The 7483-nt window shown below is 46.7% G+C and overlaps 1 non-coding gene across 1 annotated transcript; it reads left to right on the plus strand.

The window, feature by feature from the left end:
* The first annotated feature begins 431 nt into the window (after positions 1-431).
* Trnai-aau (transfer RNA isoleucine (anticodon AAU)) lies at positions 432-505 on the plus strand. The gene has a single exon. It is a non-coding gene; the product is annotated as a tRNA-Ile (tRNA).
* The last annotated feature ends 6978 nt before the right edge of the window (positions 506-7483 follow it).

Genomic DNA, 7483 nt, shown 5'->3' on the forward strand with positions numbered 1-7483 from the left:
CGGGACGTTTTCATTGAGGTAGCATGCTAGCTCAGTCGGTAGAGCGTCAGACTCTTATTTCCTGGGTCGTGGGTTCGAGCCACACGCTGGGCGGAACGGAATTTTGTTCCGCTGCAGATCTAAATTACCGTTTTTCTGATTAACGAGATGTAATGAAAATAGCAACTTTAAACTTTGCCTACGTCTCTGTCAGTCGCAAGGAAACTGTATTTGAAGGGGAAGGTGATTTTGTAGACATGTGTGAAAGACATGTTCTGAAATGCAAGTGTTGTTATTTGCAGAGCACATCGGTTACGTGTCAGATGTGTAGCCAAGCAGTAATGGGTCGCCATAGCTGCAAATATTAGTCGGTAATATATAGTATTGTCAGCTGAAGTCTGATGATGCAGACGACCGTAAGGACGAAGTACCCAAGAGTACCGCTAGGCCGCGCCTCTTTAGCTCAGTGGTAGAGCACTGGTCTAATAAACCAGGGGTCGTAAGTTCCATCCTCACAGGAGAAACATTAAATTTGGAAATCAGTTGCGCGTCGTGGCCGTATAGCAAACAGTATCTGTGATGACGAACAATTAGCGACAGGCGTTTTTTTAAGTGTTACTCTCAGATGTGATTAAGGCGAATGGCGCAGATAAAGCATTTGCCAAAGCGGTGCAGCATAAGGTGGGACGAGGCAGTTTGAATTACATTTTATAGATGTATATCTCACATATCTCAGAGCCTGTCGTCGTCGTCGTCGTCGTCGTCGTCGTCGTCGTCGTCGCCGCTTCTGCAGAAGTAGCAAATGGCCATCGTAGCAAATGCGGCGAGGGACGCCCTGCCTTCGATTCCGAATGCACAAAGTGTGTGGTCTTGTTTCTCAGTCTATATTTGGTCGGTCTCGTAAGAGGTTGAATGTCACGAATGGGTGGGAAAGAGCAAGGGGCAGCGGCTGTGTAGAACGAAAACACAAATCCTCAGGGGTGTGAGCGTTTCGAGATGAGTCGTATCCATGTTATAGCTGGTCGTCAGCGACCGTGTGGCCTAATGGATAAGGCGTCGGACTTCGGATCTGAAGATCACAGGTTCTGCTGCTGTCACGCTCGTTTGTTTCCAGTTCTGAAAAAGAAACATACCGTTTTAATGTAGCAATTGAGCAGTACGAAACCGTCTGAATGTTGCTGTTGACCATTTTTTGCTTGGATATGCTCTTGAGCTTGAAACACATACAACAAGACCGGTGTTAACTAGCGAAATGGTCGGCAGAGTACCGACACCGCGTGTTTTGACTGGCATTTGCACATTGAAAACAACGTCGGAACGTAACTCGTTCGGCTTTTGAGTCACATAAAGTATGTGTGTTAATTTTGACGCCACTAGCTCTACATGTTGTCATGCAATTTCTTTACCTCTCAAAAATGATTATGACATAAAAGTGAAGTACGTGACGAGTGAGACGTTAGGAAAAAATTAGGCAGCATGGAGAGATACTGTATGGGACCACCCAACCCAAACGAGTACTGTGTGACGTGCTACCCGGGACGTTTTCATTGAGGTAGCATGCTAGCTCAGTCGGTAGAGCGTCAGACTCTTATTTCCTGGGTCGTGGGTTCGAGCCACACGCTGGGCGGAACGGAATTTTGTTCCGCTGCAGATGTAAATTACCGTTTTTCTGATTAACGAGATGTAATGAAAATAGCAACTTTAAACTTTGCCTACGTCTCTGTCAGTCGCAAGGAAACTGTATTTGAAGGTGAAGGTGATTTTGTAGACATGTGTGAAAGACATGTTCTGAAATGCAAGTGTTGTTATTTGGAGAGCACATCGGTTACGTGTCAGATGTGTAGCCAAGCAGTAATGGGTCGCCATAGCTGCAAATATTAGTCGGTAATATATAGTATTGTCAGCTGAAGTCTGATGATGCAGACGACAGTAGGGACGAAGTACCCATGTGAACCGCTAGGCCGCGCCTCTTTAGCTCAGTGGTAGAGCACTGGTCTAATAAACCAGGGGTCGTAAGTTCCATCCTCACAGGAGAAAGATTAATTTTGGAAATCAGTTGCGCGTCGTGGCCGTATAGCAAACAGTATCTGTGATGACGAACAATTAGCGACAGGCGTTTTTTTAAGAGTTACTCTCAGATGTGATTAAGGCGAATGGCGCAGATAAAGCATTTGACAAAGCGGTGCAGCATAAGGTGGGACGAGGCAGTTTGAATTACATTTTATAGATGTATTTCTCACATATCTCAGAGCCTCTCGCCGTCGTCGTCGTCGTCGTCGCCTCCGCCGCCGCCGCCGCCGCCGCCGGCGCTGCTTCTGCAGAAGTAGCAAATGGCAATCGTAGCAAATGCGGCGAATGACGCCCTGCCTTCGATTCCGAATGCACAAAGTGTGTGGTCTTGTTTCTCAGTCTATATTTGGTCGGTCTCGTAAGAGGTTGAATGTAACGAATGGGTGGGAAAGAGCAAGGGGCAGCGGCTGTGTAGAACGAAAACACAAATCCTCAGGGGTGTGAGCGTTTCGAGATGAGTCGTATCCATGTTATAGCTGGTCGTCAGCGACCGTGTGGCCTAATGGATAAGGCGTCGGACTTCGGATCTGAAGATTACAGGTTCTGCTGCTGTCACGCTCGTTTGTTTCCAGTTCTGAAAAAGAAACATACCGTTTTAATGTAGCAATTGAGCAGTACGAAACTGACTGAATGTTGCTGTTGACCATTTTTTGCTTGGATATGCTCTTGAACTTGAAACACATACAACAAGACCGGTGTTAACTAGCGAAATGGTCGGCAGAGTACCGACACCACGTGTTTTGACTGGCATTTGCACATCTAAAACCACGTCGGAAAGTAACTCGTTCGGCTTTTGAGTCACATAAAGTATGTGTGTCAATTTTGACGCCACCTGCTCTGCATGTTGTCATGCAATTTCTTTACCTCTCAGAAATGATTATGACATAAAAGTGAAGTACGTGACGAGTGTGACGTTAGGAAAACATTAGGCAGCATGGAGAGATACTGTATGGGACCACCCAACCCAAACGAGGACTGTGTGACGTGCTACCCGGGAGGTATTCATTGAGGTAGCAGGCTAGCTCAGTCGGTAGAGCGTCAGACTCTTATTCCCGGGGTCGTGGGTTCGAGCCACACGCTGGGCGGAACGGAATTTTGTTCCGCTGCAGATGTAAATTACCGTTTTTCTGATTAACGAGATGTAATGGAAATAGCTACTTTAAACTTTGCCTACGTCTCTGTCAATCGCAAGGAAACTGTATTTGAAGGTGAAGGTGATTTTGTAGACATGTGTGAAAGACATGTTCTGAAATGCAAGTGTTGTTATTTGGAGAGCACATCGGTTACGTGTCAGATGTGTAGCCAAGCAGTAATTTGTCGCCATAGCTGCAAATATTAGCCGGTAATATATAGTATTGTCAGCTGAAGTCTGATGATGCCGACGACCGTAAGGCCGAAGTACCCAAGAGTACCGCTAGGCCGCGCCTCTTTAGCTCAGTGGTAGAGCACTGGTCTAATAAACCAGGGGTCGTAAGTTCCATCCTCACAGGAGAAAGATTAATTTTGGAAATCATTTGCGCGTCGTGGCCGTATAGCAAACAGTATCTGTGATGACGAACAATTAGCGACAGGCGTTTTTTTATGAGTTACTCTCAGATGTGATTAAGGCGAATGGCGCAGATAAAGCATTTGCCAAAGCGGGGCAGCATAAGGTGGGACGAGGCAGTTTGAATTTCATTTTATAGATGTATTTCTCACACATCTCAGAGCCTCTCGCCGTCGTCGTCGTCGTCGCTGCCGCCGCCGCCGCCGCCGCCGCCGCCGCCGCTTCTGCAGAAGTAGCAAATGGCCATCGTAGCAAATGCGGCGAGGGACGCCCTGCCTTCGATTCCGAATGCACAAAGTGTGTGGTCTTGTTTCTCAGTCTATATTTGGTCGGTCTCGTAAGAGGTTGAATGTAACGAATGGGTGAGAAAGAGCAAGGGGCAGCGGCTGTGTAGAACGAAAACACAAATCCTCAGGGGTGTGAGCGTTTCGAGATGAGTCGTATACATGTTATAGCTGGTCGTCAGCGACCGTGTGGCCTAATGGATAAGGCGTCGGACTTCGGATCTGAAGATTACAGGTTCGAATGCTGTCACCCTCGTTTGTTTCCAGTTCTGAAAAAGAAACATACCGTTTTAATGTAGCAATTGAGCAGTACGAAACTGTCTGAATGTTGCTGTTGACCATTTTTTGCTTGGATATGCTCTTGAACTTGAAACACATACAACAAGACCGGTGTTAACTAGCGAAATGGTCGGCAGAGTACCGACACCACGTGTTTTGACTGGCATTTGCACATCTAAAACCACGTCGGAAAGTAACTCGTTCGGCTTTTGAGTCACATAAAGTATGTGTGTCAATTTTGACGCCACTTGCTCTGCATGTTGTCATGCAATTTCTTTACCTCTCAGAAATGATTATGACATAAAAGTGAAGTACGTGACGAGTGTGACGTTAGGAAAACATTAGGCAGCATGGAGAGATACTGTATGGGACCACCCAATCCAAACGAGTACTGTGTGACGTGCTACCCGGGAGGTATTCATTGAGGTAGCAGGCTAGCTCAGTCTGTAGAGCGTCAGACCCTTATTCCCGGCGTCGTGGGTTCGAGCCACACGCTGGGCGGAACGGAATTTTGTTCCGCTGCAGATGTAAATTACCGTTTTTCTGATTAACGAGATGTAATGGAAATAGCAACTTTAAACTTTGCCTACGTCTCTGTCAGTCGCAAGGAAACTGTATTTGAAGGTGAAGGTGATTTTGTAGACATGTGTGAAAGACATGTTCTGAAATGCAAGTGTTGTTATTTGGAGAGCACATCGGTTACGTGTCAGATGTGTAGCCAAGCAGTAATGGGTCGACATAGCTGCAAATATTAGCCGGTAATATATAGTATTGTCAGCTGAAGTCTGATGATGCAGACGACCGTAAGGACGAAGAACCCAAGAGTAAAGCTAGGCCGCGCCCCTTTAGCTCAGTGGTAGGGCACTGATCTAATTAACTAGGGGTCCTAAGTTCCATCCTCACAGGAGAAAGATTAATTTTGGAAATCAGTTGCGCGTCGTGGCCGTATAGCAAACAGTATCTGTGATGACGAACAATTAGCGACAGGCGTTTTTTTAAGAGTTACTCTCAGATGTGATTAAGGCGAATGGCGCAGATAAAGCATTTGCCAAAGCGGGGCAGCATAAGGTGGGACGAGGCAGTTTGAATTTCATTTTATAGATGTATTTCTCACATATCTCAGAGCCTCTCGCCGTCGTCGTCGTCGTCGCCGCCGCCACCGCCGCCGCCGCCGCCGCCGCCGCCCCTTCTGCAGAAGTAGCAAATGGCCATCGTAGCAAATGCGGCGAGGGACGCCCTGCCTTCGATTCCGAATGCACAAAGTGTGTGGTCTTGTTTCTCAGTCTATATTTGGTCGGTCACGTAAGAGGTTGAATGTAACGAATGTGTGGGAAAGAGCAAGGGGCAGCGGCTGTGTAGAACGAAAACACAAATCCTCAGGGGTGTGAGCGTTTCGAGATGAGTCGCATCCATGTTATAGCTGGTCGTCAGCGACCGTGTGGCCTAATGGATAAGGCGTCGGACTTCGGATCTGAAGATTACAGGTTCGAATGCTGTCACGCTCGTTTTTTTCCAGTTCTGAAAAAGAAACATACCGTTTTAATGTAGCAATTGAGCAGTACGAAACCGTCTGAATGTTGCTGTTGACCATTTTTTGCTTGGATATGCTCTTGAGCTTGAAACACACACAACAAGACCGGTGTTAACTGGCGAAATGGTCGGCAGAGTACCGACACCACGTGTTTTGACTGGCATTTGCACATCTAAAACAACGTCGGAAAGTAACTCGTTCGGCTTTTGAGTCACATAAAGTATGTGTGTTAATTTTGACGCCACTAGCTCTGCATGTTGTCATGCAATTTCTTTACCTCTCAAAAATGATTATGACATAAAAGTGAAGTACGTGACGAGTGAGACGTTAGGAAAACATTAGGCAGCATGGAGAGATTCTGTATGGGACCACCCAACCCAAACGAGTACTGTGTGAGGTGCTACCCCGGAGGTATTCATTGAGGTAGCCGGCTAGCTCAGTCGGTAGAGCGTCAGACTCTTATTCCCGGGGTCGTGGGTTCGAGTCACACGCTGGGCGGAACGGAATTTTGTTCCAGTGCAGATGTAAATTACCGTTTTTCTGATTAACGAAATGTAATGGAAACAGCTACTTTAAACTTTGCCTACGTCTCTGTCAGTGCAAGAAAACTGTATTTGAAGGTGAAGGTGATTTTGTAGACATGTGTGAAAGACATGTTCTGAAATGCAAGTGTTGTTATTTGGAGAGCACATCGGTTACGTGTCAGATGTGTAGCCAAGCAGTAATGGGTCGCCATAGCTGCAAATATTAGCCGGTAATATATAGTATTGTCAGCTGAAGTCTGATGATGCAGACGACCGTAAGGACGAAGTACCCAAGAGTACCGAAAGGCCGCGCCTCTTTAGCTCAGTGGTAGAGCACTGGTCTAATAAACCAGGGGTCGTAAGTTCCATCCTCACAGGAGAAAGATTAATTTTGGAAATCAGTTGCGCGTCGTGGCCGTATAGCAAATAGTATCTGTGATGACGAACAATTAGCGACAGGCGTTTTTTTAAGAGTTACTTTCAGATGTGATTAAGGCGAATGGCGCAGATAAAGCATTTGCCAAAGCGGTGCAGCATAAGGTGGGACGAGGCATTTTGAATTACATTTTATAGATGTATTTCTCACATATCTCAGAGCCTCTCGCCGTCGTCGTCGTCGTCGTCGCCGCCGCCGCCGCAGCCGCCGCTTCTGCAGAAGTAGCAAATGGCCATCGTAGCAAATGCGGCGAGGGACGCCCTGCCTTCGATTCCGAATGCACAAAGTGTGTGGTCTTGTTTCTCAGTCTATATTTGGTCGGTCACGTAAGAGGTTGAATGTAACGAATGGGTGGGAAAGAGCAAGGGGCAGCGGCTGTGTAGAACGAAAACACAAATCCTCAGGGGTGTGAGCGTTTCGAGATGAGTCGTATCCATGTTACAGCTGGTCGTCAGCGACCGTGTGGCCTAATGGATAAGGCGTCGGACTTCGGATCTGAAGATTACAGGTTCGAATGCTGTCACGCTCGTTTTTTTCCAGTTCTGAAAAAGAAACATACCGTTTTAATGTAGCAATTGAGCAGTACGAAACCGTCTGAATGTTGCTGTTGACCATTTTTTGCTTGGATATGCTCTTGAGCTTGAAACACACACAACAAGCCCGGTGTTAACTGGCGAAATGGTCGGCAGAGTACCGACACCGCGTGTTTTGACTGGCATTTACACATCTAAAACAACGTCGGAAAGTAACTCGTTCGGCTTTTGAGTCACATAAAGTATGTGTGTTAATTTTGACGCCACTAGCTCTGCATGTTGTCATGCAATTTCTTTACCT

This window comes from Schistocerca gregaria, unplaced genomic scaffold (assembly GCF_023897955.1).
Source record: "Schistocerca gregaria isolate iqSchGreg1 unplaced genomic scaffold, iqSchGreg1.2 ptg000178l, whole genome shotgun sequence".
Taxonomy (NCBI): domain Eukaryota; kingdom Metazoa; phylum Arthropoda; class Insecta; order Orthoptera; family Acrididae; genus Schistocerca; species Schistocerca gregaria.